The following is a 9863-nucleotide window of genomic DNA, read 5'->3' on the forward strand; positions in this document are numbered from 1 at the left end:
GGGTTGCTCTTCTGGCATAATTCGCCGGAAGCACAAAATCGCCTCACACTTGCTCTCATCTTCGGCCATACGAAAAATTCTGATAGAAGTGGTAATAGTTTACTAGCCGACATGTGCCCTCAATCTGAATGGTAATAATCGAGCAGTGGAACTACTAACACCTCTGGGATGCATATTCGGACTCCTTCCCGGTCACGCTTGCATAAGCTTCCGTTCAACACTTCAAAATGGTGACAAGCACCATTCACCTTTGGTGAGTCCGTCTTCTCTTCGACATCTCTCTTGATCTTGCCGTAGACAGGATCTGAAGACTGCATCTCCGGTAGTATGGCTATCATCTTCCTCAACTCACATGGGATTTCCGTCAGGATGGACATCAGCGACTCCTGGAGGATAGGCTTCCGTGCAACACTGAGGTCTTCTTCTGTGTGAGGAGGGTACCTGGAGTGACAATCACTCAGATTCTCGTTCGACTTCACAAACTGGAATTCAAAATTGAAATTGGAGAGCTACATCGCCCACCGGGTGATGCGCTGGTTTGTAAGCCTACAGTAGAGAATAAACTTAAGTGCAAGGTGGTCGCTGCGAATTATGAATTTAGTTCCTACTAAATATTGTTTAAATTTAGCAACCCCATCTATCAGTCCAAAAAATTCATTTTCTGTTACCGAATAATTTTTCTGTGCTGCATTAAACACATGTGATGTAAATGCAATGATACGGATATCATCATTATCATCACGCTGGTACAACAGAGATGAACACGCAATGTCACACGCATCACACTCTAGAATCAGCTGTTTGTCAGGCAGGACGGTTTTCAGCACTACTTCCTCCTGGAGGATCTGCTTGATCTTCTCCATCGCTGCCTGATGTTCTGGTTCCCACTTGAACCTCACATTCTTCTTTAGTAGTTGGAACAACGGATGGAGAACTTCTGAGTACTTCCTACTAAAACATCTATAGTACTGGCAGTAGCCAATGAAGGAACGCAGTTCCTTTACGTTCCGGGGTGTTCTAAAATCCAACACCGCCTTCACTTTCACCGGATCTTTACCGATACCGGATTGCGAAAGATGGAAACCAAGTATGTTTAGGCTTTTCCTTGCGAAATTGCACTTTTTCAGCCTGAGAGTTAGGCCACCCGCAGTGAGTAAACCCAACACTCTGTCGAGGTGTACTATATGATCATCGAAGCTCCTGTCGGCTAAAATCAGGTCATCAACGTATGCGCCGCAGTACTCTCTAGCTTCAGATCCAATCAGCATATCTAATGCTCTGACGCAAGAAGCAAGGCTTTGTTTTGTCCCAAATGGAAGTTTCTGGAAAACATACGAAATGCCTTCATGTAGGAATCCTAAATATTTCTGGTCGCTTTCTTTTACTTTGATCTGCAAGAACATCTCAGTTGCATCGACACAGCTAAACCAAGAATTGTCACAGATGTCCTGGAGAACAGATAGGGGTGGCATTGGTCTGTCGGAAAGATCACCTGAAATTTTGGCCAGAGCTCGGCCATCTATAGAGACCCGGATACGTCCGTCACTCTTTGGTGTCACTACCAGAGGGTTTATATATGCCGTAGGCTGTTTCTTGATCACCCCCCAGGCCAACCAACGCGAAATTTCATTAGATACTAAATTCCTGAATCTCTTTGGGTAAGGATATAATTTTGTCTTGATTGGACGTTCGTCCGTTACTCCAATCTCATGCTCGTAGTTAGCTATGCAACCAGGCTTGACATCAAAAAGCGCTTGGTGCTTTAGAAGAACAGCTTTCAAACTTTCTCTTTGGGAGGCTGAGATATCTGAGTAGTTCGAGACAAACTCCTCTATCTCTGAATGGGAGGCACGTGTGTTCACTTTCATCCACTCTTCTGGTGGGAATACGTGAACTGCCATTTCTTGGGCACTTGGGAATCTACCATCGTCCAAGTTTGGGGCACGAGCTGCCTTTTCTCTGCAGGTCTTAAGCTCATTCTGTGCGCTAACCCGTATGGCCTTCCGTCTTTCGTCTGACGGGGAAAAATTACACTCAAAATTATCTACTTCATCCATAATACTAAAAGGTTTCTCGCACTCTCCACTCAACTCCAAACAACGAACTACTAGATCCTCAGTCTCGCAATCTACTGATCTAAACTTCACTTCTACATCATAAGGATGTTTGAGATGTAGAAGGCCGGTGTCATAGTCTAACACGGCACGAGATTCGGTAAAGAAGTTGGACCCTAAAATCAAAGATCTGTTCAGACCTGAAATTATAATGCCTAGAGTATGAAATTCCTTCCCATGTATCTTAATGACTAACAGCGTTTGGCCTATGATCGTCGCTGATTTACTTCCAAAAGCAGACGTAACCCGTATATTCTTTGCACTCAAAAATGCGGGTGAGGGGTGGCTAATTAAGACAGTGTCCCAAATTTCTTTCGAAATTGCAGAGCAAGTTGCCCCTGTATCCAATAAAGAATTAACCTCTTTTCCAAACAAAACCACTTTTATCTCTGGCAGTGAGATGACGTTATTGGTAGGTAACTCATCATTACAAGAATCAAACAAGTTCTTAAATATTCCATTCGCCTCTTCATAGATTTCCCAATCTAGATCAATGTGTTCTCCATTCCTACTAAGTAATGTTAACTTATTTTCTAACATGCCTTCACTAAAATGCTTCTTTGACTTTATTGCTAAACATAAAGTACAATTTTCTTCTTCTTTTTCTTCTTCAGTTACTAAAATTTCTTTTACTGCGGTTTCGCAAGAGTTTTCATCAAAATGTCTATTTTCTACGTTCTCTTCTAAATGTCGCACATACTTGGAATTTAAATTTGACAACTCGGGTGTACTCATTTTCTCCAATTCCATCCTACCGTTGTTCCAAGCATATGCGTACAATCCTCATTCCCTTGACGAAGGAGAAGAGGATTGGTTATTCCTGGTATTGTTTGTGTTTTGACTGGTAGGAGGGGGCGCTCGGTCATAACGTTCGAGTAATTGAATTTCCTCGTCCTCTTGACGGAAGGAATTTCCTCGTTGTCTATCCGTGCTGCGCATTCCGCCCCTCCTACCGCGGGCTACACGACCGTTGTTGTGGGTGGAGTGGGAGTTCCCCCCACGTGACCAGCCAGACGACCCACCTCCGCTGCTCTGGTTGCGAGGCGGGGAGCGCTGGTGGTTGTTTTGGTTCGTGTTGGATTGTCTCTGTCTCTGATAAGGACGCTTGTTCTCTTTTGTTCTGTTTTTCTTTCGAACCGCGTGCTTACCGCTATGGCCAGAGGGGTTATTTTCCTCATTTTCTATGCTAACTTGGAGCATGTTGACCCCTTTCCTCTGGTTGGTTTGGTAGAACTGGTCGCGATTAGTCATCGACGACTGCAGCTCTTGGACCAAATTCAAAAGTTCGGCTATGGATTTAGGGCGAGACGAGACTATTGCCCTAAATAGCCAATTGGGAAAGTGCCGTGGGAGTACCTTAAGTAACGTCGCATCTGACATGCGGGGCTCCAAAATACTGTTTTTGTGCAGCAAATCCAAAAGATATTCTGCGGGGGATTTGTGCACTCTACTGTCAAAATGGGAAGTTAGAATATTTGCCCTTAGGTTAGCCAGCCGCTCTTCGCTAAGATAGCAATTCCGAAATTCATACACAAAATCTTCATAGCTTTTAATTTTGCTTCGGTTCACCTGGAACCATTGGTAACAGGTGTTCCGGACCGCTCGAGGGATGAAGCTAAGTTTCATCTCGTTCGGTACTCCAGTAACCTCGAAGTACCGGTCGAGATCTTGGAGGAAATTATAAGTTTCAGTCTCTGTCTCGTTTCCTGTATACACAGGCAGAGTGACATCTCTGTGTATCAGTCCTAACGCAGTTGCTAGACTTTGTCTCGTCTCATGGGTACATGAGCGAGACGTCGACGGAACAGGGTCTGTCTCGTGGGAAGTAGCGAGATTCCCAGGTTGAGAACCGGGCAGATCGCGACTCGAGGTGTTGTTTGGTGATGGAGGACGTTCTTGGGTGGCGGAGACAGAGATGTTTGCGAGTCTCCCCTCAATCACCTCACTTGTCTCCTTCTGAATGGAGTTCTTCCACTCCTCCATTTTCTTTTCTACTTGCGTGCAAACATCCTGTACGGTATCTTGCATCTGCTGGATGCTACCGTTGCACTCTGAACGAATCTCCTCGAGTGGCGTTTCCTGCTCGATTTCCCCCCTGAGCCTGGCTAGTTGGGAAGCGAAACTCACTTCCACTCTCCTGACCTGGTTATTAAGTTGGATCGTGGTCTGTTCAACACGAGACGAGACCTGTTGAATACTGTCAGTGAGATCAGAGTAATTTTCATCTAACTTCTTTGTTGTTTCCTGAACGCGTGAGTTTAGTTCTTCACGAGTGCCTTCGATCTCCCCCCTGAGCTCTACTGTGGTGATCTCTAGCCGCTCAGTCAACTCACGTTCACTCTGCTCAAGTCTCGAACTCATGGACTCCAGCTGGAGTTCAAGACGAGCGTTGCTAGATTCAATAGCCTGCTCTAGCCTCTCACTATTTTGCCTAGTTTCTGTACGGACTTGTTCTAAAGTGCAGTTACTCTCATCTATTTTTCTCTCTAACTTCTCCAAACCCTTTGAACTCTCTGCTAATTTGCTTTCTACTAGCTTTAATTCTAACTTTTTCTCTAAATTCTTAGCGTTCTCATCTTGTTTCAGTGTACTCTCTTCAAGTTTTAAGAAAATCTCCCCTAACATTGCTGCTATATTCAAATTGTTCATACCATCCATAGCACTACTAATGTTTCTGGCTGGACTAACTTCATTTTGATTTACTATTGTTTCTTCCCTTTCCTCCCGCACTGGCACTTCCGGTTCCCTACCGGTGACTGGCGGGGCCGTTTCCACCACTTCAGCGTCTCCCACAACGCTGATGGTGCGCTCATTGTCACTATGTACTTCAACAAGTACCTCATCTGAGAGCTCGTCAGCTCTCTGACCGAACTCTTCATTCACGAACTCCTTGTCCATGACTCCAACTTTTCGAGCCTGTGCTCGCGTTAAGACCACTTACAATAGAAAACGGAATTACAAAAGTTTCTTCCCCCCTAAGTTCTAAAAAAACTGAATTCTCTAACACAATACGAAATATTCAAAAACACAAATAAATTCAAAACACAAGACACCTTCGTTCTTGGAAATTTCGGGAAGAGAAAAAAAACATATACCGAAAATTTTACAGAAACTGTATGTCAACCAGTGAGTATATGAAGTATACTCTATGCCCTTAACGCTGCTGGCGCCAAGTAATTGTGAGGTGCAGGTAGCCAGAGCCGAAACTACTATTACCTAAGCACACCAACACAAATAAAAAAAATAAATGAAGTGGAGTGGCTGGGAATATTCAAATCAACAGAGATATTTACATAAAATGCAAATTACAAACATCTGAAATGATTTCTTCCCTCTTGGAGATAATGGTACTCTCCTGCAAGAGCCGCCACTCCCTCAATTTAAGTCGGTAGAGCATAAAATTTTAGTAAATGGGAACAGCAGATCTCAGGGTTATCTGCATAACAGCCATGGTCCAGACGCTACTATAGTGAGTCAGTTCAAAATTACCAAATAGGTTAAAAAAAAATCTATGCTAAAACTTTACAGGTAGCAGCCTGTTTTTGAGCTCACTATACTCATGACTGTTATTCTGGTTCCTTGGGCATTAATATTCTCTCTGGGCCCCATTCAGAGAGCCGGTCAGACATACACAAAACAAGGGAAAATGGTTCCTTGTATCACCCTCCTGGAAAACAAACATTCTCATTAGCAGTAGGTACTCACCCTGCAGCAATTGAGTTGAACACAGATTCTGGATAGAGATGTTGGTTTTATTTCCAATATAAAAGCACATTAAAATGGGAGCTGTCGAGGTATACTCACTCCACTACACACACACATTATTTGCTTCGGTAGTGCACTACTATAACACTTACACGATTTTTATATATATTTATATATATATATGCAACACTTTTTTTTCTATATATTGAAAAAAACAACAAAAGAGGGGAGGACCAAACTGGATAAATTAAGGTCTAGTTGACCTTAGTAATAAAAAAAAATATATACAGATTTCTTAACTCCTCATTCTTGAAGAGTTTATAGTCTCTGAACAGTCTTAGAGGAGTTATCAATATTCACACAAATTCTTATCTGGTATTAATAAGTTACTAGACGAAAACACAAAATTAAATGGTTAAATCGCATGGTTATCTCGTGGCACAGTTCCTGTAGTTAAACAGACGGTTAAAACACGCACACAGTTCTAGTTCCACGTTACAAGTCCTTCCACATTCTTATTCCACCGTGGAAAGGAAAGTGTCCTTCACAATGTTAGAAGACTGGATAACGATGTTTCTCAAAATAGACATCTAGAATGTCCATGAAGGTATTCACATACTGATGCAGGTATCCTTGTACACAAGTCCAAGGAAGGCTCCGTGTTAAAGACGATACGGGCCTTTTTAAACTATCTCTACTAGAGATGTCTTACCATACTTGTTTCTCTGGAATACTTAAACTGAAATCCCTTCCCCATAGTTACGTGTGGGGTTTTGATAAGATATACACTTATCTATACGTGACGGTTAGCACTTAAAAAAAATGGTTATAATAAAGATTTTCAATGGTTAAGCTCCATGATCAACTGCAGTTAGTTGTAAGTCTTAGTTGCAAACACTGCAGATAAGTGCTCTTGGTTACCACATTATTGGAACACTCGAAAGTGATATGTAGAATTTTAAGTTCACTACACACACGAGTTTATAGTATATATCACGGGAAAATCCACGGGGACTAATGTCCACACGTTCCCGGGTTAGTCGCCACTGATATGCAAGAGACGATATTTTACGTGTTCTCAACACTGAATATAAGAACGAACTACACTTGTTTTCTCTCGAAAACAAGTATATCTATTCACAAAAACTAGGAAAGGAAGAAACTCGCTTCCTCCAGAGTCTCTGACAAAGGTTTTTGTCCCTTCAGGCTATCTTCTGGGTGGTCCTTTCTGCAAAACACCAGTTCAGCCGCTTCTGGTGGCAAATTCAACCCTTCACCTCTTTGACAAGTGCTGCTCTATGTACAAGACGGAGAACTTTGGAATTTTCTGCTCCTAGCAGAAATCTATGAGAGTTTCTATAAACAATATGTTTATCTTACTTATTTCACACTTATGGAGTAGAAAAATACATATTAAAATACACAGAAATAAAGAACAATATTCATACAATACATTGTTATACTATTTATACACTGTCATCTCTCCCAGAAGCAGAAGTAAGCCCAATTTCCTGCGGCTGTCCTTCAAGCTGTCTGCTGCCAATGGCAACCATGTTTGTAGGGAGAGAGATAGAGGAAACATCTTTATTTATTTTTACTTTTGATAATTACAAGATCCAACTGTCTTGTACGAATAGGGATCACGCTGATAAAATAAATCAGAAATTTTGAACGGTATTTCCAAGAACGTTTTGAGCGTAATACGTTAATATTAATTTTATACATAGAAAATAAGTCAAAACAGAGTAAAACATTTTAAACTGGTGTTGCATCTTGGGAACAAACTAAAGGTCCGCTGGCTGACGTTACCGGTCCTGGGTGAAGAGGGGAGCGGAAGTGACGCTAGAGCTCGCTACATAGAAAATCACACCTATAGAAAACTAAAATCTCACATGTAGAAGTGAAAAGTTTTATGACTTTTGAAACAATACAAATGGTGGGTTTCTACCCACTGTATCCAAGTCAGTGTGGTTCCACTAAGGAAGTTTGTAGGCTACTTCCTGTGTATAAACATTCTTATTTAGTTCCTCTTCTGGTGATTTCTATACATGGTGAGTTGTGAAGACCTCACATCTCGAAGTCTAGGCGACAAGAAGTCGGGAAAAAAAACTTTTCTCAGCGCTAGCTCTGTCTTCCAGCATTCTGAAATCCATGCATGATTCCTATAGAATATGCCTATTTCTTTTCTAATTTATCCATCGTAGATGAATTTTAATATAATTCTTCCTTCATCCCCAATTTTAATATACACATACATAAGACTCGGTAATTAGATGCAACCCGTAAATACACTATAACTTGCCTATAAAGGAAATAAACACAATTGAATAAATACAAATTAATACAAGATTGTGTTAATATTTACGTACTACGCTCGGTGTTTTACACATCTTTACTCATAATATCTAATTACTATGCAATGAGTATGCTAATATTAAGCAATTAATTATACCACAAAATCATTTATTTACATATCAATATGTAAATGTGCCCCTCATCTGCATTTCGATATGCAGATGATGGAGAAGGCCTTCTACAGCTGTGTGCAACTGCAATATACTATCACATTTCAGAAGAAACTGTCATTCTGAACGTTTCGTTAGTTCCACGATTGTATGCAAATTTGAGAATGAATAAAAATGTGTGGATAGGCTAACTTCACATGTGAAGTTGGCGTACCCAATAAGCTTATCCACATTTTTCGACATGAATCTTTAGTTCACTCTTAGTTCTCGTTAGTTCTTACAAAAGTTCCGTTAGTTCAGCGATTTTATATAAATTAGAGCCAGGGGCGGATCCAGGACCGACTTCTGGGGGGGCGGTGGGTTGTCATACTGCTACTTTTAAGGGCTACAAACTTTGGGATGGGTTTTATTTATATATATAAAATAAGAAAGTTTCCTCTTCTGGGGAGGAGCGATCGTCCCGATCGCTTCCCTGGATCCGCCCCTGATTAGAGCATAAATATAATTCATCGATAGGCTAACTTCACATGTAAAGTTTGGGTCAACAAGTTTTCTCCGATTTCTCGACATGAATTGCTAGTTCACATTAGTTCTTACAAAAAGTTCCGCCAACGTAACTTTTGTAAGAGCTAACGGTAACTAAAAAAGAACAAACGATTCATGTAAATCTGATTCGGTATGCCAAGTTCACATGTAAAGTTAGCGTACCCATTAACCCTTTGAGTTCCAGTGACATCCATGTACATGTCATAAAATGCTATAGCACGCACATAGGAAAATGACATCTGGAACGCAAAGTGTAAATTTTTATTTTCATAGAATTTGTATAAAATTGCGGAACTAACGTAACTTTAATAAGATCTAACGAAGAACTAGAGACTCGTATCGAGAAACCTGCGAAAGTTTCTTTTGTAGGCCAACATGTGAAGTTAGCGTATTTACCTATGTTTATTTATACTATAATATGTATACAATCGCGGAACTAACGAAACTTTGGTAAGAACTAAACGGAATTATAGAAGAACTAACGAATCACGTGGTAAAATGTGTTTAAGCGGCTTCGGCACGTCAGCTTAACATATCAAGTCAACCTACCCACCAACTTTACTTATACTCTAATTTGTATAAAATAGCGAAATTGACAAAACTGTTTTTAAGAACTAACTTGAACTAACCAGAAACTAGTGATTCATGTCGAGAAATCTGGAAAAACTTATTCATCCAAATTTCACATGTGAAGTTAGCCTATCCATAAATTATATTTATGCTCTAATTTGTATAAAATCTTGGACCTAACGGGACTTTTGTAAGAACTAACGGAAACTAAAAATGAACTAGATTCAGGTCAAAAAATGTGGGAAAGCTTGTTGCGTACGTAGGGATGGTACCGAGACCGACACGGACTTTTATGTACCGAGACGAGACCGAGACCAAGATGGACTTTTATATACCGAGAAGAGACCGAGACCGAGACAGACCTCTATAAATCGAGACGAGACTTAGGTCAGTCTCGAAAGTCAGGGTCTTGTCACGAATATTGATATTTATAGGTATTAAAATTGCCATTACTCCAAATTTG

The sequence above is a fragment of the Thermobia domestica genome, chromosome 4 (assembly GCF_964235325.1).
Source record: "Thermobia domestica chromosome 4, izTheDome1.hap1.1, whole genome shotgun sequence".
Lineage (NCBI taxonomy): Eukaryota > Metazoa > Arthropoda > Insecta > Zygentoma > Lepismatidae > Thermobia > Thermobia domestica.